General features: G+C 38.1%; 1 long non-coding RNA gene across 3 annotated transcripts in view; it reads right to left on the bottom strand.

The window, feature by feature from the left end:
• Positions 1 to 18,619, bottom strand: part of LOC120495808 — a 43,056-nt gene extending 24,437 nt beyond the window's left edge. For all 3 annotated transcript variants that reach the window (XR_005626153.1, XR_005626154.1, XR_005626152.1), the window contains exons 1-2: positions 18,498 to 18,619; positions 16,523 to 16,611 (exon numbers count right to left, since the gene is read on the bottom strand). This is a non-coding gene — a long non-coding RNA (uncharacterized LOC120495808). The remainder of the gene's footprint in view (positions 1 to 16,522; positions 16,612 to 18,497) is intronic.
• Between the last annotated feature and the right edge of the window lie 7,633 nt (positions 18,620 to 26,252).

Raw genomic sequence — 26,252 nt, 5'->3', positions numbered from 1 at the left:
AAAGATCAATTCATATACAATATGATAGGACACTTTTATTCATGTCAAGCCCCAGTTCTTTCTACTTGTAATGCAGACCTGGCTGCACATTGATACAACAGGGCTCATGTGGGTGCATCCATCTATCTGTATGCCATTCACTAAAGGAGTGAAATGTCTGATATATCTGTAAGAAGAAAACACATTGTAGTGCTGCAGAGATGTGAATATGCCCATCAGAGTTCAGTGAAAGTTTATGAAAAGTACCTGTTGAGAGTATTCATATTTCTGATCGCTATTAATTATAAAATAGATAGCAGTGAGAGCAGATGGGCACTATAAAGCTGTATAAAATAGGTAGGTACCTCAGTTTCACTGTCACAGATGTATAACTTCTGTGTAGTGCTCAGTTAAACCTTTTGTGTGGCTGATTGAGCTTTCATACTGTCTTAGTTTGCAAATGCAAGATATGGGCAGGGGTGTGTATTCCATTGCCATCTGTTAGAGATGGGGCAGTTATCTTCTGTTAATTGAGCCACCTGTTAAAACCGGGTGGGGCAGTTTTCCTTTTCTCTTCCAGAAACCATCTTCCCTCAGGGGAGACATCTTCTGTTAATAGGCCATTGAGTGTCCCTGCATGACTGACAAAATTACATTATCCCATTGGGAGATGCTCCGCCCCCAGGGGAAGAGCCCAGCATTCCTACCTAGACATAATCTGAGATTTTTAGAACACCATAGCCTTTTCCCACTGGACTCCCAGAGAAGCAGTTTTCTTTTCTACTGAAAGAGGAAGACCAGGCCCATCTACACCACCACTGGATCTTCAGAGGAAAACCACACCCTTCTACAGGATCACTGCTTCAACAGAACTACATCTGTCACTCCAAGAGGACTGCAGTCACCATTCAATCAGACTGCTACCAACACCCTGACCCACAGGGTGTCAGGTCAGATTTTTGACTCTATCAGTGCTGTTTTATATTTTTATTTTTCCTTCAATTTTATTTTTCCTGATAAAGAACATTATTCCTACTCCCATATCTTTGCCTGAGACCCCCCCCACCTCCCCCACCCTGCCACACCCTTCTACAGGATCACTGCTTCAACAGAACTACATCTGTCACTCCAAGAGGACTGCAGTCACCATTCAATCAGACTGCTACCAACACCCTGACCCACAGGGTGTCAGGTCTGATTTTTGACTCTATCAGTGCTGGTTTATATTTTTATTTTTCCTTCAATTTTATTTTTCCTGATAAAGAACATTATTCCTACTCCCATATCTTTGCCTGAGACCCCCCCCACCTCCCCCACCCTGCCATTAATTTCAAAATTATAGTTTGGAGGGAGAGCGTTTATATTTTTCATTTCAAGAGATGCTCCTGCCTTCCCTAGCAGATACCTGTCCTTTCAAACCAAGACACATACCCATGTTGCTCACAAGCAAATTGGAAATGTCAATATAAGACAGCAGGAAAAAAATAATGCAAAAATTCAACAGTAGGAGTGTGTGTCCTGAAAGGATCACTTTTTCTGCAGGCATTGCTATTTTCTTGCTGTAGTCCACTTCACACTTACAGAAGTGACTACACTGCCATTCTCTAACATTTATGTGATTTCTGTCATCTTAAAGCTGTAAGAATACTTCCAGAATATTACACATTTTTGGTGAAGAATCACTGCACATCTCTGAAGTTAAAAGTTAATATAACCTCAAAAACATCAGATTAAATGCTGCAGTGAAGCTTTGTCATGTTCTTGTTTGGGTAGTTAACTGTTATGGCCTTGATTCATGAAATGTCTTCCCACGCCAGAAAAACAGCCCATTGGCATAACATGACTGTCTTTGCACAGATCAGATTGCAAGATTAGAGACTTGATGTGGTTTTAGAACAAGGCCAGAATGTGGTCTTATGTGAGACCTTACTCAGCCCAGTTGAAATCAATGGGACTGTGGGATAAGAAAAAAATAACTCACAAATGAGAATTAAGGATTTCCAGTTTGATATTTCACATTTTACATAATCTGTGTATTCACATGTTGAAAATGGGATGTAATTTTCTATTTTATAGTTTGAATCATATAGAATCAGCATAATTTATGCAGGATCCCACATGCCTGTTAAGTAGCCAGAATGCTTTTCACGAGGAGAAAGCATATATAAAGACAGATCTATATATGTATGTGAGCAACAAACAGACCAAATTTACTGAGAATAACTTACTGGAGAGGAACTCTAGCTTTGACATTTTACACTAGTTTTCAGGACTCCAGAGGAGAACTTTTTGTCCTCTTGTGTCAATAATTAAGAGGGATTTTGAAATTAATTTAATTTCTTTTCCTGTTTTTAAGTAAACCCAAAATGGAAGTTTGCTGTCATGATGGGGAAGCATTAACCCAAGGTTTCTAAAAGGTCAAACTCAGCAATGCATCAAGACACAGAAGCATGTAAGCAAGTTATGTTTGTGACTGTAAAGTACAAGGCGTATGTGCAGGGACCCCTCTTTCCCTGAGTCTAGAAGTCTAGAAAGACCAAAGTCCATCTAATATTAAATCTAACCAAGGATATCAAAGATGACAAAAAGGGCTTTTTCAAATATGTAAATAACAAAAGGAAACAAAAGAGAACTATTAGTAAATGGAGGGCACTTTAGTAACAGTGGACACAGAGAAGGCAGAGGTATTCAATATCTTCTTTGCATCTGCCCCCAGGGATCTCTAAGCCAGGAGACCAGGGTGTGTGAATGTTAGGAAGAAGACCTTCCTTCACGGCAGTAGGATTGTGTCAGAGAGTACTTAAATAAATTTCACATCCACAAGTCCACAGGCCATGATGGGATGCATCCATGAGTGCTGGGAGGGCTGGCAGACATCATAAATAGGCCTCTCATGATCATCTTTGAGAGGTCATGGAGATCAGGAGAGGTGCCTGAGGACTGGAAGTAACAAATATCACTCCAGTCTTCAAAAAGAGCAAGAAAGAGAAGAAAGAGATCTACCATTCGGTCATCCTCACCTGGATCACTGGGAAGAAGATGGAATGCTTTATTCTGGAGGCCATGTCTACCAACATGGAAGACATAAATGTGATCAGGAGTAGTCAGCAGGGATTCGCTAAAGGTAAACCCTGTTTGACCAACCTGATTGCCTACTACAATGAAAAGATTACCCAGATGGATGAGGAGAGAGCAGCAAATGCTGTCTGCCCTGACTTTTATAAGGCTGTCTCTCTAGAAAACTCAAGAAGTATAGAGTGGATGAATGGACACTTCAGCTGGGTTGAGAACTGGCTGAGTCTGGATTACTCTGTCAGATTCCAGAAGGTTGTGATTGGTGGTACAGAGTTTAGTTGGAAGCCTGTCACTACAGGTGCTCCCTGGGATTCTGTACTGGGTTCAGCGTTGTTTAACTTGTCAATGACTTAGATGAAGGGGAAACACCTCCTCAGCAAGTTTGAAGATGATACAAAGCTGGGGGAGTCACCGATGTCTCAGAGAGTTGTGCAGCCCTTCAGAAGGACCTTCATAGACTGGGCAGATGGGCAGAGAAGAACCTTATGAAATTCAAAAAGGGTAAATGCAGAGGAGGGATAACCTCAGGCACCAGCACAGACTGACCTGCTGGGAAGCAGCTCTGAGGAGAAGAACCCAGGCATCCTGTTGGACAGCCAGCTGTACGTGAACCAGCAGTGTGGCCTTATGGAATGCTGGAATGTATTAGGAGCATTGCCAGCAGGTCCAGGGAGGTGATCCTTCTCTGTTTAGCCCTGGTGCCACCCCATTTGAAGTCCTGTGAGAAGTTCTGGCCCCTGAGTACAAGGGTGGCATGGAGCTGCTGGAGCAGGTCCAGCAGAGAGCTACTCAGTTGGTCAAGGGTCTGGAGGATCTCTTGTATGACATAAGACTGGGGGAGCTGGGCCTTGAGAAGAGATGACTGAGAGGGGATATCATAGATGTGTATAGCTATCTAAAGTAAGGGTATCAAGAGGATGGATCAGTGCTGCAAACTAATAAAACAGGAGACAATAGACAGAAACTGATGCACACAAAGTGCCTCCTAAACATGCGGAAGAACTCCTTTGCTATGCAGGTGACAACTGACTGGAACAGATTGCCCAGAGAGGACATGGAGTCTCTCTCACTGGAGATATTCCACAACCATCTGGACACAATCCTGTGCCAGTTGTTCCAGAAGGATCCTGCTTAAGTAGGGAGGTTGGACCAGTTGCCCCACTGTGGTCCCTTCCAACCTATTGTGATTCTGTATGTAGGGAAAGTTGAATCAGAGAACTAGCTTGGGTTGCAGCAAAGATGTTGTGTGGTGTTGTGTTTGTCTAGGTCAGTGCATGAAATGTAAGCCTTCCCAGCCTTTTTATCACCACAGCCATGATTAAAACCTTGCCCACCTGGTACGAAGTGCAAGGTGTGCCTGTTCTGCAGGCAGCTGCAATCTCTCAGGTAGCTAGTTTCAGATGGAGAGAGGATGCATCCCCATTTTCAGTGTGTGGGTGGAAGATCATTAAACTGGATTGAAAACCAATAATTTTATCTGTGTTTATATTGTAGATTCCCGCCCTATGTACTGTAAAAGTGACAGCCCTAATGTCAATGTCTTGTTTCTCAGTGATATGAAAAGTATGTCCATGAGTGTTTTGGATTTGCTTTTGAGGATCTAATCATTGCCCATATATATTCAAATAAGAGCCAATGTAAACTTATTCATTGATGAAACATAAATCCCACTCTACATAGCCTCTGGGAAACATCTGCAAATTTCTAATTAAACTCTTACATTCAACCAAGTCTGGAGACAAGATTTTTGAAGAGTAGTGGAAAAGCAGTAGATGGATATGTATGGCAAGCTATATCCTAACAAATGAAGATGTCCTAAGAGCCTGCATACAAAGTATATGCACCAGCAATTGCATAAGTACAATCAAAAATGTGCATGATGAGGAAAGTACTATAGTTTTTGAATATCATTTCAAATACTTTGCCAACGTGTTGTCTACACATATCTCTATGTATTATATGTACCTGATATTTGGCCTTGAAGGGTCTGTACAAATTATCTTGACAAGAAACATAAGAAAAGTCAACACTAGCTCAAGAAATAATACTGATCTCCAATTAATGTTTAAGGTTTTCAACAAGCAAATGGCAAATTAAGAAAGCAGAACACAATGTTTCTGCTTCAGTGGTAGAATGTGAGTATATGTAAATTGTACATTATTATTACAGGGTTTTGTGATCCTTCTGTGTTTCTCTTTGCAGCCATGGAAAGAGGAGGTGATCACCAGTACACATGAATAGTCACTGTAGTATCAAATAGAGCTGGAATCTGTCATACATGAAAATTGGTATGAATAGCATAGTCTTACAACCATAATAAGAAAAGAACATTATGTTCTTATTGGGTAAAATTATACACAGATAAGAATAAGGCAAGACCACTCAGTTTTTAGGATGTATTTAAATATAATTTGATGCTTCATATAGTTTAAGTTATCATCTTAAAAATTTTTGTTGTCTTTTTATTTGTTCAGTTTTTTCCAAAGCTAAATTTAAAAAAAAATACTTGGGGTTGTGAGTTGCTTGCAACTCTGTCTAAATATTCAGTGAGTTACTAGTAGTAACTTATTACCTTAGAAAGCCAGGGTACTCAGGAATTCAAAGCTTTGTGGCATGTAGTCTTTGTTGTAGGTTGTTCTGATGGAGGAAGCACAGTACTTTCCATAATGCACAACACATAAAAAATCCCTAACACAACTTATTTTAGGTCAATGCTTTAATACCTTTTTACTGAAACCAAATTTGAGCTAAGACAGTATCTACTAGTATAGGAAGAGGTTGTAATGGTTTAATCTAGAAAAATATTTATGCTTGATTAAGATACAGTTCTTTGAAAATATGTTAATTTTATAGTCCCTCTATTTGCCCCTCCAAAGAGACAAATTATGGAGTCAATTAATCAAAGCAGAGGTTGCAATCACTGACATACTTTTCTGTCAACCTTGTTGATGCCAACAGATGTGTCGAGTGCAAACCACCAGCTGAACCTCAAGGCAGGTTAAAGAGGAGAAGTTTATTCTAAATTCTACGTATGGTGCTGGTTGTTGGAGTGATCAATTGCTCTTTGTGATTGCATCACACAATAGACTTTCAGGTAAGGGCTGACCTTTCTTGTAAGAAAAGCATAGTTTTAGCACACAGCTTGAGTACTTACCTTTCCATATGCCTTTTGGTAGCATGTTGATTTTAGGCATTTATGACTTTAGAATCTTGAGACAAAGGACATGATGTCCAATGAAGAAATTTAAAAATTTTACTTGGAAATCTTCCCCAACTTGCATCAAATCAAATTTGTCACCATCAGGGCCACTTGTCACTATCAGGGCCATAATTTGACCTAGTTTTGCCATAATTGACCCTTGCAGTATTGTTTAACTTGATAGTCAGGTTTTTACTCCATCATGTACATGCATGTGGCAAAAGTAAATTTGAACATATATTTTTTAACCTTTGACCACAAGCCAGAAACACAAAAGAACCTAGAAAGAATCCTAGTGAATATAATATCTCTCTTGAGACAAAACTTAGTATATCAAGCCCAGCCTAATATCTCTCCTTAGAGTTCTTAGTACACCTAGCCTAGTTCTTTGGCAGTAAATTTTTAAGGCTATTCAGAAACACAGGGTGAAGCTACTATCTGCAGCCTAGGCCTTGTGCTGTCTCTCTCAGCCACTGTCATACATTAAATGATATCACAGCCTTTTGATACTTCATGTCTTTTGGGAAATGCAGTAGTAGCATGTACTACTGAAATTTTAGCACTGGAGACATCTTATAAAATATTATAAGACTTTGTTTTACAGGGACTTCAGTTTTATATTGTTCATTGAAATATTTAGTTGTAAAATATGTTTGGGATTCAACTCACCCAAATTTGATTGTCTAAAAGACAGTTCCTGTCATCTAGAAGTATTTATCTACCTTCATAGATATTAAAGGCTGGGAAATAACAGTACCGCAGAGTTGATGTCTTGATTTTATTTTGTGTACCCAGCCAGCTCCTTTCCCTTTAAAAGAGATTTCTTGTTCTGGGCAAGACAAATGCAGTGTGTTATAGGTGTCTTGCCTTCTTTCCTTTTTTTTTTTGACTGTTAACCTTGTTCAAAGTTTGCAGTTATAAACAGTTTAGAACTAGAGAGAAGTTTGAGAAATATAAGACGAGGGATGGCCTAACTTCTATGCTGTGTTTTGCTTCATGTAGGAAATGGGGCTTCAAGAGTCACCATGAAGCACAGATCCTTTTTGAGCTTCCGTCCTTGTGCAAGAAAGTGATATTAAGTCTGGCATATGGGTTCACATCCTAACTATGTGATCAGTATGGGAAGTGGACTACTGCTTTTTTGCCATATTTTCTCATTATCTTCAGAGCCACTTTGGAAATCAAAGTGACCAACTTTTACCTGTTATTCAAGATTTCTTTATTCCAGGCTTTTTGTGGCTGCTTGCATAAATCAAAAAAGTTGTTGCCACCACATAGGAGCCATGCATTAGACTCTATGTCTCCAATATCAAGACTGAAAAAATAATTTCAGTTTTTCCAGGCAGAAAAGAAATTTCAAGTAAGTCATTCATTTAAAAAGCTGTCTGCTACAAAGTACTCAGTTGCAGATATCTTCCATAATTCTTTGCTTGTGAATGTTTCAGAAGCAAAACCAGATTTTGAAAAAAAAAGTCTAGAGGGATAAAAAATAAAGTAACCTACTTTTAAAGCATCCTTGGAAATCCTTAGCCCTGAGATGATGCCTGTCTCTGTTCTGCAGCAATTCAGATCTACATATACATATCTCCCTCAAGCTGACATCCAACCCCATCATTCCAAAAACTTTCAGTGCTGTCTCCTGTACTGATTATTAGTTTTATTAGTGACTCAGAGATTAGGGCTGATCCTCTGGTGTTTTGGGTGAATGTCTAAAATAACACTTCATGCAAAGCCTGGCATTCGTATTTCAAAGCCATCCCACCCAGCTTTGTTTTCTTTCTACGTTCTGTCTCAGCTCAAAAAAATATGCTCTCAGAGAAATTAAACATGTCCAGCACAAAGATGGAAAATACATATATAAAGGTGGTTAGAAGCTTGGGTCCAGAACTGCTCATGGACCTGCTCACAAGTCTTACACTTGCAGTAAAATTAGCAAATTGTTCTGGTGGGAAAGTACTTGTTCCTACTGAGGCCCAATTTCCTGAAATTTTGGTATGGGAGACACCTAAATGGTTGTGTACCCTTACACATACATTATTGAAGGAGGATAGATGAAGAGCCAGGCTGAAAATCAGTGGCAGAGTTCAAGTGATCTGTCATCCCACAGTAACACTGGCCACCTCTGCCAGCGGGAGACAAGTAGGGAGATTCACTCTGGATGCTCACCTAGGGTAAATCTCACTGCTTTCTGGGTGAAGGAAAGGAAAAAAAGGATAAAGATTCTTCATCTATAGTCCCACAGCTCTGCTTTCAGTGACAGCTGCAGGAAACTCTCCTCTGTTTTATGAAAGTTTGCGAAATCCTACATCCACAGCATAGACATATCTAACTGTACATATGAGAAACTTTCTCTTGTTAATTTCAGACTTTTTTAATATTCAGATAGGAAAATGCAAGGAAGGATGGAGCTTAAGTAGCTAAAACATCAGGATGTTGTTCTGAAACTTTCTGACTTCCTCCTTGTGGTAAATCATATCTGTATGGGTTCAGGGTTTTTTCCCTTTTTTCTCAGATTATTCAGTGTAGCACTTCTACAGGGTTTAACTAATACCATACAAGCCAAAAGACAAGTTCTGGGTAAACAGCAAAGCCTGTCTTTTCTCAAACACTTGCAGAGATGTGCTTGAGATTTTGCTGCCTTTTTATTGTGATAGCTTTTTCTTTGCTGGTGTCAAACAAAGGACACCACTAATATTATTAACAAACCTCAGCCACACCAACACCTTTAAAGCAAAGGTGGCTCATGGTCACACTGTTGCTTATCGTATGAGAAGCTTGTAAATGCTTTTATTTGTCAAGTTCAGCCCACAGGATGAGTGTGCACCTGTTTATACAAAATGCCAATATCTGTCTACAATAGCTTGTATTGCACACACTAGAAAACAGCACAAATCTAGGCTCAGTAACAACAACTACAACAGAAAGAAGTTAATTTTGGAAATAATCTTAGAATTTCAAACTTAGTTTCTCCTTCACTTTATTCTAGCCAGCTCATCCATGGCACAGCCCTACTAACTCTAAGGGAATTCCACCAGAGGTGAAATAGGCTTGCACACAATTTTCCAAGTGCAGAAGCAACCAGAACTGGACTTGCCCCTGACAGAAATAAGGCTGACATCAGCTCAATGCACCAGCACTCACTGTTTTCATCAGTGACGATACAAGTACCTTTTAAAGCTTTATTTGTGGGAAAGGGATCATTCTTCACAGCAGTACTTCTTACCTACAAGGTTAAACAGTAGGTGAGTTTCACTCCGTAGATGAGATGCTCAGACTTTCAAAATGCTTATTTGCTTTTTTTTGACTTTGCTTACACCAATTTCAGATTTGCTCAGTGAAAATAAGGGACAGAGATCTGAAATTGAGTAATTGCTTGATAGGTCCTTCCTAACTCTTTAAAGTGCTGTTCAGCTGCTGATATATGTTTGTGCTGGCACTGTGAAGTAGAGTATTGGGAATAAGGAATCTGATTTCAGAGAAACTAGACCCAGCTTCAAACATGTGAGTAACTCTCCCCAGCTGATAGAACATTTACTGAAGGAAAACAATGATGAAGTAAGAAGCACACTAGCAATATTTTATATTACTCCTCTGCAATACTTTTCAAAACTTTGTTCTCATTTATCTGATTATGCATTCTGTTTCTAAAATCTCCATTTTGGTGATTTTACCTTTTCTGTAAGTTTAGGTGTATCATTATAGATTTCACTGTGAGACCATGTTATATCAAAGCACATTATATTCACTTTTAAAACAGGGGAGAGAAGGAGGCAGGGTGAGGAGGGAAACCTCCTGTAATTGACAAAATCCTTGAAGTTCTGTCCAGAATGGGAAACCTATTTGAGGTGTATTAGGAAAAAGTAATTAATAACGTTTTAAAGGTTATTAACCTGTAATTATGAGGTAGCCATAGTTTGGGGTTTGTTTTTTTCACTGATGCGATAGTTTTTACATAATATAGTTAACCTAGTTTGACGGCGTTTGGCCTGGAAGCAACTGGTTGAAGTAAAAACATAGGCCACTAAAATATGTGCTCAGAAATTTAAGAAAAAGACTGAAATGTGCAGACTGCACAATGTTATGCTGAAAACTTACATGCTTCAGAATTTACTTTTTCAAACAAAGAAGAGGAAAAGAAGCAATCCACCTTACGTTCTACCTAACACCAGTTTCATGGTTTACTTTTAGAAGACCAGGTCCAGATTCTGACAGCTGTGGATCTAGACGCTCCTGTGGGAAAATTCCAGGACTGAACTAAATCAATATACATACACCAGTTATGTCATTCTGATTTACACCAGCTAAAGGTGTGTATATGAACAGACCTCACAATGCATGTTATTGGCACATTATAAGATTTCTGCCTTTCATATGTAGAACAGTTTTCTTTTTTCTCTGAATTTTCCAATCACAATTTCCTGACATTAATAGGTTGGGAATGTTCTGTGAAAGTTGTTCTTTGAGCAGGAAGAGATCATCAGCAGCTTGTTTAGTTATTCTGAATGTATGATGGATGAAATGTCAGAAATAATTCTGCAGGCTGCTGATGTCTAATCCCAGAGAACAAAAACCTGCATTTGAAATCCCTCTGCAGGTTTAATTTGCCCAAATGAATCCTTGTTGCAATATCTTTTGTTACTTTTGCAAACAGTAATAAAGTAATGTGACAAATTATAAAACAAGAGTAAAGGGACTCTGGAATTATTAAATATCATTCACAACTGAATTTAGCTGATACATTTATATTGGTAGAAAGACCTTTCTTTGGTCTTGGACTCTTAAGGCAGTGAACACCTTTGGACTGCAAAAACTTCAGTAGTACCTGCGGACACAAGAACACTCAGGAATCCAGTGTTCAATGCTCTGCTTCTTCTGGTGGATGTAACTACAGTGGATCTGTTTCTCTGGATTTGACAATGTGAGATAGTGAGTCTGGTAGCAAGGCAAGACCTTTCTATGTTTTCATAACAGTAAAACAATATATTCAGCAGCAAACAGAAAACCAGTTGGTCTTCTCACCCCTAGGGTCACATTAAGAGGCTAGAAGGGCAGCCTTCGTCTGAATGGGAAAATTTAGATGGCTCAAGAGACCAGCAAAAAAGAGATCAGAGAGGAAAAGACTATATAAATTCAAATGAAATTTTGATTTGACATTTACTACAGTCAGTAAATAACTATTGACTTAATATAATCTGAGAGTTAATCTTCCCTTAACTTCTATCGCCTCCCAGACACTAAAACCAATTATAAAACCTTGACAGTTATTTTAAGATCTGCCTGTACTTATTAGTTTCTAAATAACTAAGTCCAGGAAGAGGAGGAAGAAGAGCCCAACCCTGAAATGCTCTCTGATTTTCCAAAGCATTATTGTGATCCTTGTAACAGAGTGGAAGAGAAAAGTTTATTCTCAGCCTGCATAAAATGACACATAGAGAATTTGATAGATGTCCATCTCTCCCACTGCATTATTGGTGTGAAGCTATTCTGCAAATACCTTTGTTGTCAGCTCACTCCGGTTGCAAGTAGGAGTACAATTATAATGGAAAAGTACATCCCCACTGTTGTGGATTTCCTCTTACAGAAATGGCTCCAATGTTTCATTCCTAGCTGGGTGGTCAAATTATGCTTCTTCCTTTATTTACCATGGCTGAATTTTAATTATAGAGTAAAAATGCTAATACAAGAAGTATAAGTATGACTCAACTTTGTAAAATCACTGTTCCATCTAAGCAATAAAAGAGCTGCTCCCCTGGAACAGAAATAATGCAGAGGCATGTATTATATTTTAGCTGACTTCTTTTATTGTGGTTTCTTTTTTTCTCTTCAGTAGGATAGATAAGTACAGACCCTGGATAAAAAGAGGAGTGCTTCACAAGGTCCTTGCCTAGACAGAGGTACACAGGATTCACTTGGTATTAAGAGGTAAACTAGTCTATAAAATGGTTGGATATAATATTCTACCTATTGTAGTTTATGGATATTTTCATTATGTATATATTTGTGTAATCCTTTTTGGACCCTACTAATCTCTTGGCCTAAGTTATACCTAGTAGTAATTAGCTCAACAGGTTAATTCCAGCTTTTGTTTAGGAAAAAAAGAGAAAGACAGAAAATGAAAATAAAAGCTTCCTTTGATTACTTTTTTTTTCCTCCTCTCTACTTCATTATTTTCTTGGATAAACAAAGAACCTGGTTTACCTTCTCAGTACAATTCCTTATCTCAATAATGCCATTTTATATTCCTTCTTACTCATTTCTGTCAATTGAGTAGTCCAAATATCTTCAATTTCTATTCAACAAAAACATGTGTCCCATATATTTTTTGCAAGGCACGTTTCATGTGGGTCAGCAAAAAATGGTGAAACCATTTCAGTGTGTCATCCCAAGACTGTGTATGCTTACACGAGTGAGTCTTTAAATAAAGAGAAATTATCCTGAGAGCAGAAAGTGCAACTGAAAGGATTCCTTGACCCCTGAAACCATGAGCTCCCTTTCATCTTTGCTCACTGGCTCATTGGTGAATACTGAATCCTCCCGTTGACTAGAGACTTTTCTCAAAAGGGCAGGAAGCAAAGGTCTGAGCAGCTCAAGACAGAAGGGGAAATGGGACCCATGTGTCCCTCTTCCTCTGTGACAGATCTGACAATAGGGCTATTGCACTACAAGAAGAGGGCAGGCACTATCACTTTCTGTCCTCTTCCCAAAGTATTTTAACAGAAAACACTGTTTCACTTGTCAGTTTGATGAGAAACAAACAAAAAAAAACCAGCCCATAAGACCTACACTCATTAGATGGTTTATCTGCTAAGTGAATGGATGCTTCTGTCTGCTGTTTTGGACATGTTTTGAGATGTAGGGTAGGAAACATAAACTGCTCACTCAGCATTGTGGATTGCATGCTGGAGCCACCTGCATGGTATCAGCTTTAGAGGCACATCAGTCCAGGATCACCTCAGTGTTTTCAGAAGTCATCAATCCAGAGCCTGCCTCTCTTATACAGTGATGGGCTGATCTGTCTCCTTCACCAGCAGAAAAAGGAGTCTAGACTGCCAAACATTTTGAAGGTTAAAATAGAGTAAAATCCAACTATTCTGTAGTTTTCAAGTCAGTAGGGCCAACTGAAGCTTCAAAATCAGACTTGAGACCCTAGCAAGGAAATACAGACCTGAGTTTTCATTTTTACATTATCATTTTGATGATGCAATTTGGGGGCCACCAACATGGTTTTTAACCATCTTCAGCTCATGCTAGAACATCTGTTGTTATCTTTGCCTAATAGCAATGCACTTCATTATGATGTTCATTTATTTGGCATGTAGAGATCAATTGTAACTATTTGTAGTACTTCAAGACTTATTGCTAAACCTTATAGCAAATTTTCTTTGGATCAATGGATGGAGAGATACAGAGTACCTCATTCTTTGCTGCTGAATCATCAGTCATGATAGCAATTTCACTGAGAACATGAAAAAGTGACAGGAACTTCCCAAACCATGTCAAAACAGTGCCACATCAAGCATGATTTGAATAACACAAAGTAGTTCCCAAATACCAAGATAATTGGATTCAATTGAGTAGTTATTCAGCTTTGTTGAGTTTTGCTGAACTCCAATTCCCCTTTCTAACTTTAACTGTGCTCTTAGTTGGATTTACTGCATGTTTGAAAGAGTTTATTAGTCTGTGTCTGTCTTATCTGATGGGGTAGACCAAAACCATACTACAGTATGATTCCATTTGGAGGAACTGTGTTGTGACGCCTAAGGAGCAGGTTTACCTTTGCAAGTGCTATTGATAACACAGTTGGGTGTGGCTGGAGGCTGCAGACTGCTCCTCTTTTTCAGTTCAAAGACATGTCGGTTCTTGGGGGCTGTGTAAATTATCTGCAAATCATGATCTCTCTTGCTTTGCTTGAAAAGCAAAATAGCTTTTTATTCAGTTAAGGAGAATTTCAACAAATTCAGTGCTTACACACAAACATCTCAGTTACATATTTTTTTTAATGACCTTTTTCAACAAGATGGAACCCCTTTTACAGCAATCACTATCAATAAGGCACACTATGAGAAAAGATAATAAGGGTTAGATAGTTTGTTCTCTGCGGTGGGTTGTAAACTCCCACAGCTCCTAAGTTTTCAAAGTCCCTTGCAAATGCTAAACTATCACTCTTCTCCCTCACAAAGGCACATGGCTTAAGGCTTGAACTACAATCAGGTGAAGTTTTAAATGCCCCAAATGCCTCATGTAATACCTGGAAACCTAGCTACATGGAGACTCTCACACCACAATCTGAATAAGTTCTTCCTGGGCTGGTAGCAAAAAGTGATTCTCATGCATCTCACTTATGGGAGGGAAAGAACTATACTCTCTCAAGAGCACAGCCAGCATGTGTAACAGAGACAGAAAAAAACTTGTAGAGCACTTGAATCCCATCCTTGCATTCAGGTCATAATGTTTTTATGAAATGCTAAAAATATCACTAAAGTATTAGCTTTAGAAACTTTAGCTTGAACTAAAGTTATTTTCTAATGGTGCTGTAATTTAAGTACTGCAATCGTTACTTGCAAAGCTTACAGGCACATTATTTTTGTCATAACTACCCACAAATCTCTACTAGCCTGGATAACATGTACTACAGAATGCTTTCTAATGGAACATCTGTGCCAGAGAGAAAAATACTCCTATAGCAAAGAGCTGTGCAGTTTTTGTGAAGAAGACCATGATTACAAATTAATCTTGTGAGTACCCCTGATATAACCTACAGATCCAGCAGAGCAAATAAATCTCTTTTAGCTGACAAGCACTGCATTAAAGATCTTGACTCTGGCAGCTGTCAGTGCCTCTTTCTGCTGATGACCACAAAGGACCAAGCCAGGCAGGGAACATGTGAGCATCTTGAAGGGCAATATCCACCTCCCCCTAGTTTCACATGGAGAAGCTGGGCTGGTCCAGTCATCCTTGGGAAGTTTTATATATCTCCAAGGGATTGTTAATGAGGCATTTCAGATTCTTTAAGACCCACAAAGTCAAAATATGCTGTCCAGTTATCCCACTAAAGGCATAGCCTAGCTTGACCCAAAAACTGGTGTCAAAGCCTTTCATGTTCTGACCCTGATATATTTCATTTCTTTGCACTAAAATTGTACTAGAAAGAGATGCAAATTTTTATGGCACTAAGCATTTCTTTCATTTTCTTTCCATGTCTTGCTACTCAATACAAGCACGACATATGCTGTTAGATGGCCCATTAATTGCAGTATCTCACTAGACCTTTAAAATGAAAGCTACTGCCGCTGGTGGTTTACATGGAACAGAGATATATAACCTCCTAAAATATCTGTAGTAGCCCCAAGTTAAGAGACAGTATTTTTTAAATCCTTTCAGTTATATTAATACTCCCTTTTTTTTTTTTCTGGAATGGAGTTTGTCAGTATAATTTGCAATTATTACTTTGCATAATAAATTCATGATTTTGAGCTTCTGACTCTGAAAAGCAAATCGCTCTGAATATATTATCCATGTGAAATGAATTTGTTTGTGTGTTTCACCCAGATATATACACAAAATATTCCTCCTCCTGGGGTAGAAGAGAAAGGTGGGATAGATTTTTATAAAAGGAGGATTGAAACAATTTTTATAATGAAATCCTGCCTAAGCAAAACTCTTGTAGTAACAAATCTCCTGGCAGTGAGCCTGTCAGTGGACTATGTGCAAGACCTTATCTGAACAGCAGCCAGGGACACTGTAGAACAAGCCCAGAGTGACTTATTACCTTTCCTCTCCCACTCCTCACCCCACTCAGCCAGCTTAGAACCTTGTGCCAGAGTGCTTCCCCAGCTTCTTACAAATACCATGTTTACTTCTCTGGAATGCTTTGAAGAATGCATCCAGGTTGCCTAAACTCGTCCAGTCACTTTTCCGGCAGGAAAGTAAAAAGCAAGAACAATTAACAGTAGCACCATGCTGCTACGTTGTCAGTCCACACTTAATTCACTGCCTACCACAAACACTTGAGTTTTAGTGTGTTAAAGCACAGTTAAGCCATCACTTCTGAGTGTCTTGCACTCATCAGCTGTGTGCGACATAACAATAGATGTGGACTTTTCCTGTTTACCTTAGTCTCATGAGTTAATTTGAGTAGCTGTGCTTTCCTTTATTCTTCCCAATGTTCAAAACTGTGCCATCAGCTTTGTGTAATTTTTTCCTGGTTAGTTCAGCTCCCAGGCTGACAAATTTTACCTGCTATAATTTTCATTTAAACTAACAACTTACTTGTTGGGCTGCTCATCTGTGTAAATAGCCATGAGGGTTTGCTGAGAATGTTAGCCAGGAGGCAGTTTCTTGATAGTGTTTTGCTGCTGCTGTTTCAGAAAAAGAATATTATAATAATTAGAAACAGTAAGCCAGTGTGCATGCTTTCAAGGTCAGATACCATTTCTTTCATGTTAACATGAAACCACATGATAACTTTTATGTTGTATCAATGTATTCTGAGAGTTGTATCCTGCACCGATTTGCAGGTCATTTACTTAACTACTGTTGTGCAGAGTGAAAATTGGTGAAGAATTTGACCTTTTTATCTCTGTAAATGTTTCTCAAGCAACCTTAGAAATCCTCTCTATTTCTTTTATAATTCCACCACTTATTAAATGTTCGTATTTGGAGGCATAATCTGACTTGGTAAAATTATTCATGTGTCTTTTACTCCCATTGATACTTTTGGCATGGCAAGTAGGCAGATCTGAGTACAACAGTAAGATACTGAGCTGTACACAATGTTCATTTGCCTCTCTGCAGACCAATGACTGCATGTGAATATAGTATTCAGTAGTGCATGAAGAAATGTTTTTATTAGGCTTTTTATTATTTTTCAATGCACAAAGGACTACAGTAACTTTGTTTCTTTTTTTTCCTTAAGAAATAAGGCTGCTGCTTCCATATGCAATATTAAAACTCTACTGCTCCCATATCTTACACTTATGTAGTCAATGCTGAGATCTCAGCCAAGGGCACAGCCTAGGCATTTGCATGTCAAGATGAAAATAATCCATTTTGATCCTCTATAGAAAAGGAGAAATAGAGGAAGAATAAAAATAGAGGAAGAAGCTCAGAAAACATTACCCATCTCTCTCTGCCATGGGAGTCTTGAGGGAATAACATACCAGAGAGGGGTGTGATACTGCAGTGCTGCACTGTCTGGGAATCACACAAAGAAGAATTCAAACACAACAGAAAATATCCTGATGAAAACTGCATCTATGCTGATCAGAAGAGGGAAAAAAAAAGACAAAAAAAGGACTAGAGAAATAAAAGCTGACTTCTTTCCATCTAGTGGTAGCACTTAAATGAGATGTCTTTTGACCACAGCTGCTCAGTGGAAAGAGAGAAGACCGAGGTATTTCATAACAGTATGTACGTCAAATTAAAAGTAAGCAGATTAAGCAGATACAAAAATATTAGATTTTATGTAAATTTGCAGCTAGGTATGTACTATTGTGCTTTGCCGCCAGATCTGTTTTTTCAGAATACATTATGTATCTGGCACTGACCTGGCTGGGCACTGTGATGCTCAAATCAAGCAGCGTGTGCCTATCTGCCATAATACCTCCTTTTGTTCAGGAGATAGATGTGTTCATCAATTCAGAAAGTCTTTATACAGTGGAAAGGTCCATGGCCCTCACTGCAGTTCTGCAGAGGCACAGGCAGCCAGCTTGCATTGTGCATGTGTGACAGGTTGGGCTTCTCCCAGGAGCTGCTTTGGGTGGTGTGTTGTGGAGCACAACACATGCCTTTTCTCCACCCTCCATGTCACTTGTAGATATCATTTTCCTCTATGGAATAGGAGGAGTCACTTCATCTAAGTACAGCAGATGCCTTATTGTAGCCTTTGGCTGAGCCAGCATGGAAGGGCAGTACCATTTTGAACCCACACCACCACTCTGAGCCAGTTTACCCAGGGCTCCCCTCAAGACTCAACACCCACTCTAGATTCCATTAACTGATGTTGGCTCAAAACTCCTTGTAAGTGATAGGCACAGGTTGTGAAGTCCAAACACATACAAAGACCAACTTACAGAAACTCAGAGAGTAAAGCAGCAAAAAGAAAAGCACTGATCAAATAAGTAAATCCTTGTTTTGTAATGTCCTACCTCTCCTTAGGCCATAAGTGTTTAGAGATTATGCCATGCTATGCTTGTACATCTGTAAACATCAGCAATCACAATTTTAAACTTATTCTTTTGAGTACCTGTAAAGTACTTCATAAAATGCTCCCACGCAGCTCATTCCCACACAAACATTCATCTTGCAATACAGTGTGCTCCTTCCACTTTCTCAGATCCTGAGGAAATTAAAAGCCCCATTGGACTGAAAAGCAAAAAAAAAATTTAAGAAAAGCCCTGGAATTTTGAAAAGAAAATAATATGAAATAAAACTGTGGAAAACAATAAGCAAGAAATCCGTAGACTTAGGAAGAAATCTGTTACAGACCAAGTTTTATTTGGGTAGCAACACTGGTAAACAGATACTGGGATTTATGTTTTTCATTATTCTTTGGTTGTAATCCTCATTTTAATTGTGCTCTTTATTTATTGATAGAACCTTCAGATCCAGTATACCCAGTCTATAAGACAGAAATGTGAGAGCCAGGAAAATGGTATACTCCCTGTCTCTCTTTTTCCCCCAGTAATCCTCCTCAGATTTCCTCCTATCAAACTTTCATTTTTTCTCTTACTCTTCTCCAAAGCAGAACTGTTCCCATTCTCTTTTTCCTCAGCTCACCTAGGGCCCTTGTTAAGACTGAGATCTTCTCTGCAGCAAATTCCTTTTTAACTCTCCTGTATACTGGGTGGGAGGCAAAGATTCAAAATGTGCAAAAATAATACGTGTTAAAATTTGCGGAAGAAATAAAATTAATGCATATGTCATGGCACTACCCTGTACTACTTTCCATCTGGGAGGAAAGAAATAGACATTTCAGCTTAATAATATGCATGGTTTTCCCATTAGATTACCGAGTCTCTTAATGTAGATATACATTGTTTTTTGGATATCAACAAACCACTTGAAGTATTATTTACACTCAGGGCTAGAATGATTGCCATGAGAATAATTGTGTAAAAGCTCGAATAGGAAAACAAAATTAACACTGCTGAATGGTATTCAGGCCTCAGTGATTTGGCAAACTTAGAAAAGTTCACATGTCAGTTAAATGACAGATATGAGCCATTGCAAAAAATGTAGTGGTATTTCTTGAAAATATCTGATAGAGTAAAGGTTAATGTTATTAAGATTCTGCTTGGTATGTAGTTGGTGTGAATGCAATATGTTCTTTTTGATTTCTGTTTTCAAATATCAGTGATGATTTGATTTTTTTATTAGTAGTGTTTAAGGATGCGTTGAATTTGTTTGTTTACTTGCTTGCTTGTTTGTTTGTAAAAATAATTAAAGCTGTTAAGGTTGAAAGAAAGAGGTACATATTAAATCCCAGCCTACATAACTAAGTCTGCAATACTAATGTCTCCATCATTAGTATATCATTACAGTATTTTGTTATTCTTGGTTAAATTCAGATTCATTTTATGCTTTTCTCTTTGGGGTTCAAGAGCTGATTTTTTTTCTGTAGTCAGTCTTTCCGCAGCTTCATTAAGACATATGATGTTTTAGCCTTCTCTTAATGCCCTGAATCAGTACAAAACTTCTGAAACCAGCAAACATGCCAAAGAAGGAGGTAGCACATACTGAGTATAAGGAATCCATGTGCAAGCAAGATACATGTGATAGCCAGCCTGATGTTGGTCATGTGAGTTAGCCTGTCCTTAACAGGCTGCCTGTGTCAATCTTTTAAACAAAGTCATTCCCACTCCGTGCACCACTTCGGACAGTGATCCCAGCGGTGTGTCTGCTGTGCTTGTGCACATTAGTGGATGCAGATCTGCCAGGTGTGGAAACTTTTGAGCAGACTTTTCTGTGTCCATTCTTGTTGCATACCTTTGCCTGACAATGAGTAGCATGTATCCTGTTGGTAGTAGCAGGCATTTTTTACCTTTCATGTTTACCCACAAGACATCAGGTGCCATTGCAAACCATTTATGTGAAAAACAGTACACATGGCCTAAAAGTAAGTGAATTTTCTATTCAAACCATTCATTCAGGTTTTGACCCCCCCACCTTCTCCATTCTGACATTCTCTTCATCCACTTGATTTCAAAACTATGCAGGCTTTGATTTCAGTCATTTCTCACCCTTTAAATCTCATTTCTTATTCCCTAACTCAATTAACACAGCTTAGTTAAAATTGTTACAAACATCTTTTTTGGTATTATCCTCTTAATCATAATTTTTAAATGAATGGAATATTTAATAATCTATACTCATGATGTAATCAAAAAAATTTAAATCCTGTGAAAGCTATTTAATAATATTCTAAACTACTCAACATTTAATTAAGGTTATTAGAAATTAGATGGAAAGAAAGATGAATAAAGAAGAAATCTGAAGTCTGTAACCATTGTTTCTATAATGAATGAACACATTATGTCCTTCCAAAACTAAAGTGGTAATACATCTTTTCTCCCAAAAGGTCTTGTTTTAGTGATGTGATTTTGTGTTTCAGAAGAGAAACAGAGAGGATTGAAGTCTTTAAAATTGTTTTACAAATAATGTCAACCCACTGTATATCAGCCTATCCCTTTACTGGAACTAAAATAAGCACACAGACACCAGGCTAACCTCCCTAAGCAACAGAAAAATCCTCTCCTGCCTGCACAGTGCGGTGGTGTTGTTGCACAGAACCCCATGTGGGAAGATGTGTTGTTTCAGCACATGTACCAGAGGATGTGGTGTACCCTGTCCCTCAGACCTAGCACTTTATCATATACCCCAGCCCATATCACCACACTTAGGAGCTGCCTCTGCTGACTGGGACATAAGCATCCAGAGACCACTCCATCCCAGAAAGCCAAACCAGCACTATAAGCTACATCTGCCATGCAAATGCAAGGCATAAATGCTCTTCATAGTAATTATCTTGGACATTCACTCACACAGATTTTGGGCAGTCTTTTTTGGTTTTAATTTTGTTTTCCCTGCAGTCATTTGAAGGTGAAATGCACCTCTCACTAAACCTATTCCAGAGGGATTTGGGATCTGATTGTGCATTTCTTCTACAAATGAGTCCTACCCTAGCCTGCCAGTCATTCCCTTTACATAATTTCCACAAAAGCCTGAGGGACTTTTTCATGAAAGAGGACTTGAGGGTCAAGCACACTTTAGAAGAGATTCTTCTTTTTTTTTTTTCTTTTTTGTGTTTCAAAGTAAACTTAAACAGCTTTAAAACTATTCAGTATTCCCAAGCTGAGATCAGAGCCAGGCACAAAAGGCCAAATTGTGGCCCAGGTTTTCAGTGTCTGAGGCTTGTTTTCAACAAGTAAAGGGACCACTCACTGCTCTTAGACCAAACACCAAATTTCCACTGATATCAGTATGCCTGGACTGAGAGTCTGAGTCTCCTAAAAGAATTTCAGCAAAGTCAAATATTCAAAAGCTGTGTCATCACACCAGATTGCACTCTGAGAATAGCAGGAAGGAATTAAATTGCACACTGTAAAAATGTTAGCAACCACATTTCATTTTTGAAAAGCCAATTTATTTGTTCTGAAATAAGGAGTTGATTATATCTCTTATTACTGTTACAAGAGCTTGATATATCACAAAGTGGAAGAGTTACAACATGTACCAACTCTCAACTAGGAAAAATGAACCTGATTCATAATTCACTTTGAGAATGTCTAGTTAGTCAATCAAGTGATTTGTAATCATAAAGGCTGCCAGGAATTGAATGAATAATGGACTGTACTAAAATCCTCAGATTTTCTAGTATTCTTATCTCATTATATGTCTTCTATTGCTATTTCTGATACTTATCTCTCTTTCAGCAGAATAAATTAAACTATTCATATATACTGAAAATAATATATTTGACTATTTAATAAACAAATTGAATGACCACTCAATGTAACAACTGAATGTGAGGTTTTTCTCCACAGAAGCTAAATTTTTAGGAAGTGAAGATTGAACAGAAAAAAAAAAGCTTTTCCCTTCCCCATTCCCCCTGCAATTTTCCTCCTTGAAAGGATTTTTGGAGTAATCAATCCTACCATATATCATATTGTTACAGTACAATTTCTCAAGTTGTTTTATAACCATGGAAATTGCATAATTCATATAGCGTGGCATTTGTTAAAGAGCGACTGCTTTACCCTCTTTCTGTAGCTGAGAAGCATCTATACATTGTATGATTATTTAATAAGGAATGACATCCAAATCTGTATTTTTATCATAGTCTGACAGAATCAGATAGATAGTTGTAGACAGAGATGGAAACAAGACACAAACACCTTAAATATGAAACTGTGCTGAAGATGCAGTTTAATATGTGTTAATCATATTCAGAAGTGCAGATTTTTACTATTTAATTTCTCTTTCAGGCTTTTGTTGCAAAACAAAACTTCTGAGCCATGCAGCTAGCATATTTAGGAAGTCTCTTAAATGCAGTTTCTCTTACATTGAAATTTTAACTCATTGTTTGCTATATTATTCATTATTATCTCATGCATTTCTAAAGATATGTTTTCAATATCCTGACAACAGAATCAGGCAATTTTTGAGTGATTGGTGCACTTGTGCTGTAAGATACTTTATTCTTGGCCTCTTCCTGTACCTACAAAGCAAGTCCATTGACAGACAATTGCCTCTTGTCAATTTGTACTGATGTATTTTTTTTTTCATGGTGAGGGTCCGTGTGACAAAGAATGAATTGTGAACTGATAAAATCAAATTTATTTTAGCTGGAAAAATTTTAAGGAATTTACCTTTTTCATCATTCAGATGAGAGCCTTACACCTCCCTATAAACTCAAGGGTCATTTCTTATTAAAAAAAATAAAAATAAAATAAAAACCAGAACATGGAGATGGCTTCACCTAGAAGTGAAATACAACCTATCCCACTCCAGAAAGTGGTAATGGGAAAAAACAGTTATTTCTGGAAGTTTTGGATCAAGCTTAGAAATAAAGGTGAATTTACAAATACCAGGATGTAATTAGCCAAACTGAATTATAGACAGGGTGTTGTTCCTACTGTTGTAGGCATTCCTATGCTATTTTGTAATGATTGCAATGGATCATTGCATGCTTTTCAAACCTTCTCTAAAGCTGTTGTCATTTCTAAGGGGCAGCATCAAATCAAATATAAACTACAACTGAAGTGTAACCATGACCAAAACTCATGTTTTGGCACATTTTTTATTTCTGGTGAAAACATAGATTTCTGGTCTGTGGAAATGTTCACAGACCAGACAGGATATCATTGTGACAGTGGATGAAGAAAAAAACTGAAAACCAAAACAGCAACTTTGAAAAGATAACTTTGACTCAGTTAGAAAAGCTGAGAAAAACTACAAAAAGCACCACAAAATGTTGGGTAGTTTTGTCTTTACTATTCAAATGTTAGGGGAGAACCTGAAAATGTTACTCAGAAGATAAAACACAGTTTTGATAGAGAAGTATTGTAATTAATTTTAAATGTCCTTTCTGACTGCTAGAATAATTTCAAAAATTATTTAAAATCTGTAGATGATGGAGTGCACAAGATCAAGATGTGTTGTTGGTGCAGTGTGCAGTGTGGACTAAACCTATGCATTTTTCCAACTAATGTCAGTGTTTCTAGCTGAAGAAGTCCCATAGCAGTTAGTCAAGAAAGTTCATGTTGAGCTCTTCAAAAAGAATATCTTACAGGGATCATTTTCTACTCACAAGCTCATGAACATGAGCTTGTGACTAGAAAATTTAATTGTTGCCATGTTTAAAATCAGTGGATTTTGGAATGAAGCAGCCGTACTTCCCTTCTAGAGCCATGATCTCTACCCATACACAATTATGATTTACTACTGATGGTCTTCTTGATATATTGGAATACAGTAAATCTGAAAAGCTGATTAGAACCAGAACTGCATTTTTTAACTTCCTTTAACATGGTGTAAACTGAAAGAAGTTCTGATGCAGCTAATTTTAATAGCTACATAAAGCACTGGAACTAACTAGCATCCCACCATTTTCAATATGTTGCCTGTGATCTTAGTAATGAGGTGCTAGTGTGATAAGCCACATACTTTTTACTCACTTGAAAAAATGAATTATCAATACAGCAATGACTGTAAAATATGAAGCAAGAAAGTCCTACTCATTCATTTGGAGTTTTTAATCCACACTTTCTGTGGAAAAGCACAAACTTGTTACTCATTGAATGCCGAGTTCTAATCAAACAGATTAAATTATTAAAATATTCTTTCCATGGTTCTGCAAACAGAAAAACTTTGATCTGTAATATAGCAACACCTCATGCAGGGAGGTGAATTGTTTAAAGCTTCATAATAGCAGAGGTAAATGGGTAGGCAAGAGATCTACTCCCAAATACTGTTCAGAAGTTCATGAGTGCTAACCACTTGTATGAATTTCTAGATGAATTAAAAACAAATTTAATGGAGGAAAAAATCAATTTACTTGCTGGGAGAACATGTTTCCAGAGAAATAATGGTGTCCAGTTTTTGGGTACTTTGCTATAACGTGATTTTTTTTTCTAACCTTTCACCTGGCTATTTGAGCTCAATGTCTTAGAGGTAAGCTGAGAGCAGCAGGACTGATGCCCTTTAGCACCTAACTTCCAGCTTTAATGTATCCAGCAGTTCCCTACCTACCTACACATACAGCTATGAATGCATAGCCTCCAATTATACAGGGGGGAAAGTTAGTCCCTGCTGCTACAGTGCGGGGGGGGGGGATAAAATAAAAAAGTTACTCCCTGCTACAAGAGAAAAAACTATCAGAACTTTGGCTAAATTTTTACCTTTTCAGTCAGTATCTTTTCTTTTATATTTTCCAGAAGTTGGGCCAGGGTCTAGTAGTTGCCTTCTACAATACATGTGGACCTGTTTTAGCAAGGCACAAATCCCCATTGAGTCCATCACAGAGGACTTCTTTGTTTGTCTTCTTTGCAGGTTTGTTTTTCCTTATATCTGACAATTTAGGCTGATCAAAGCCAATAATTGCATCTTGTAGAACAGCAGGTTTTCAGCACTGCTAAGAGCAAGTATAATACTCTTACAACTCATGAGCCAGCACACCTAATACAGTCAAAAACTACCTTGGCTGAAAGATTCAATTCAAAAACAGCTGGTCTCACCTTTGTTATGACTCCCTTATAAATATGAATTTTAAGTGACAGGTGAGACTTCAGGATTGCTCTAACAAAGTGTTTTGATGAGCCCTTAAAATGAACGTTTTCAGAAATGCACTGAAATTGCAGTTGCTTCTGTAGTATTCAATGTTATGAGTTAGACTAACGCAAAAATTGGATGTGACCAGAGTCAAATCCAGTATTTCCATGTAACCCAGCAAACCCTGGGAAACAATCAGCTTTTGCTTTCTTAGCATAAAGATTTCATACTTTAATGAAAAGAAAGTTTGACAAACTTTCATCACTTATTCATCACTTCTTCTTCTTTTCGTTAGTTTACAGGATGAAGGAGAAAAGTCTTTGGGAAAAGTCTTTTCCAAATTAGCTAAATCAGAATGGATACACTAAAGTACAGCCAGCCAGAATCCTACAAGGCCACAAAACCCCATGTGGGCAGACAGAGTCCAAGCAAAATTCTACTTATGTGCAAATCCAGCATTGGCATAGGTCTGTTTTGTCCAAAGATGAGCCAGTCCCAGGGTCATAGCTGAAAACTCTGTGTGGTCTGTATGCACCAGAACTGCAGGGTGAGGCATGCAGATTCCAGCAGATCTGCACTGTGGATGCCAGAAATGGGAAATGAGTTTTTTTTAAAGTGCATCTTAGCAGATGGAGTGGATGCATCTTAGAGTGGCTTTTTCCCGCTCTAGTCTGTTTTTTTCCCTGGTGAGAAGTGCTTCTTCACACCATCGTCTCCTGACCAATAGAGT

Source organism: Passer montanus, unplaced genomic scaffold (assembly GCF_014805655.1).
Source record: "Passer montanus isolate IOZ18808 unplaced genomic scaffold, ASM1480565v1 scaffold91, whole genome shotgun sequence".
Classification (NCBI taxonomy): domain Eukaryota; kingdom Metazoa; phylum Chordata; class Aves; order Passeriformes; family Passeridae; genus Passer; species Passer montanus.
The sequence above is the reverse complement of the archived record's forward strand: the minus strand, read 5'-3'. Positions and strand labels throughout refer to the sequence as shown.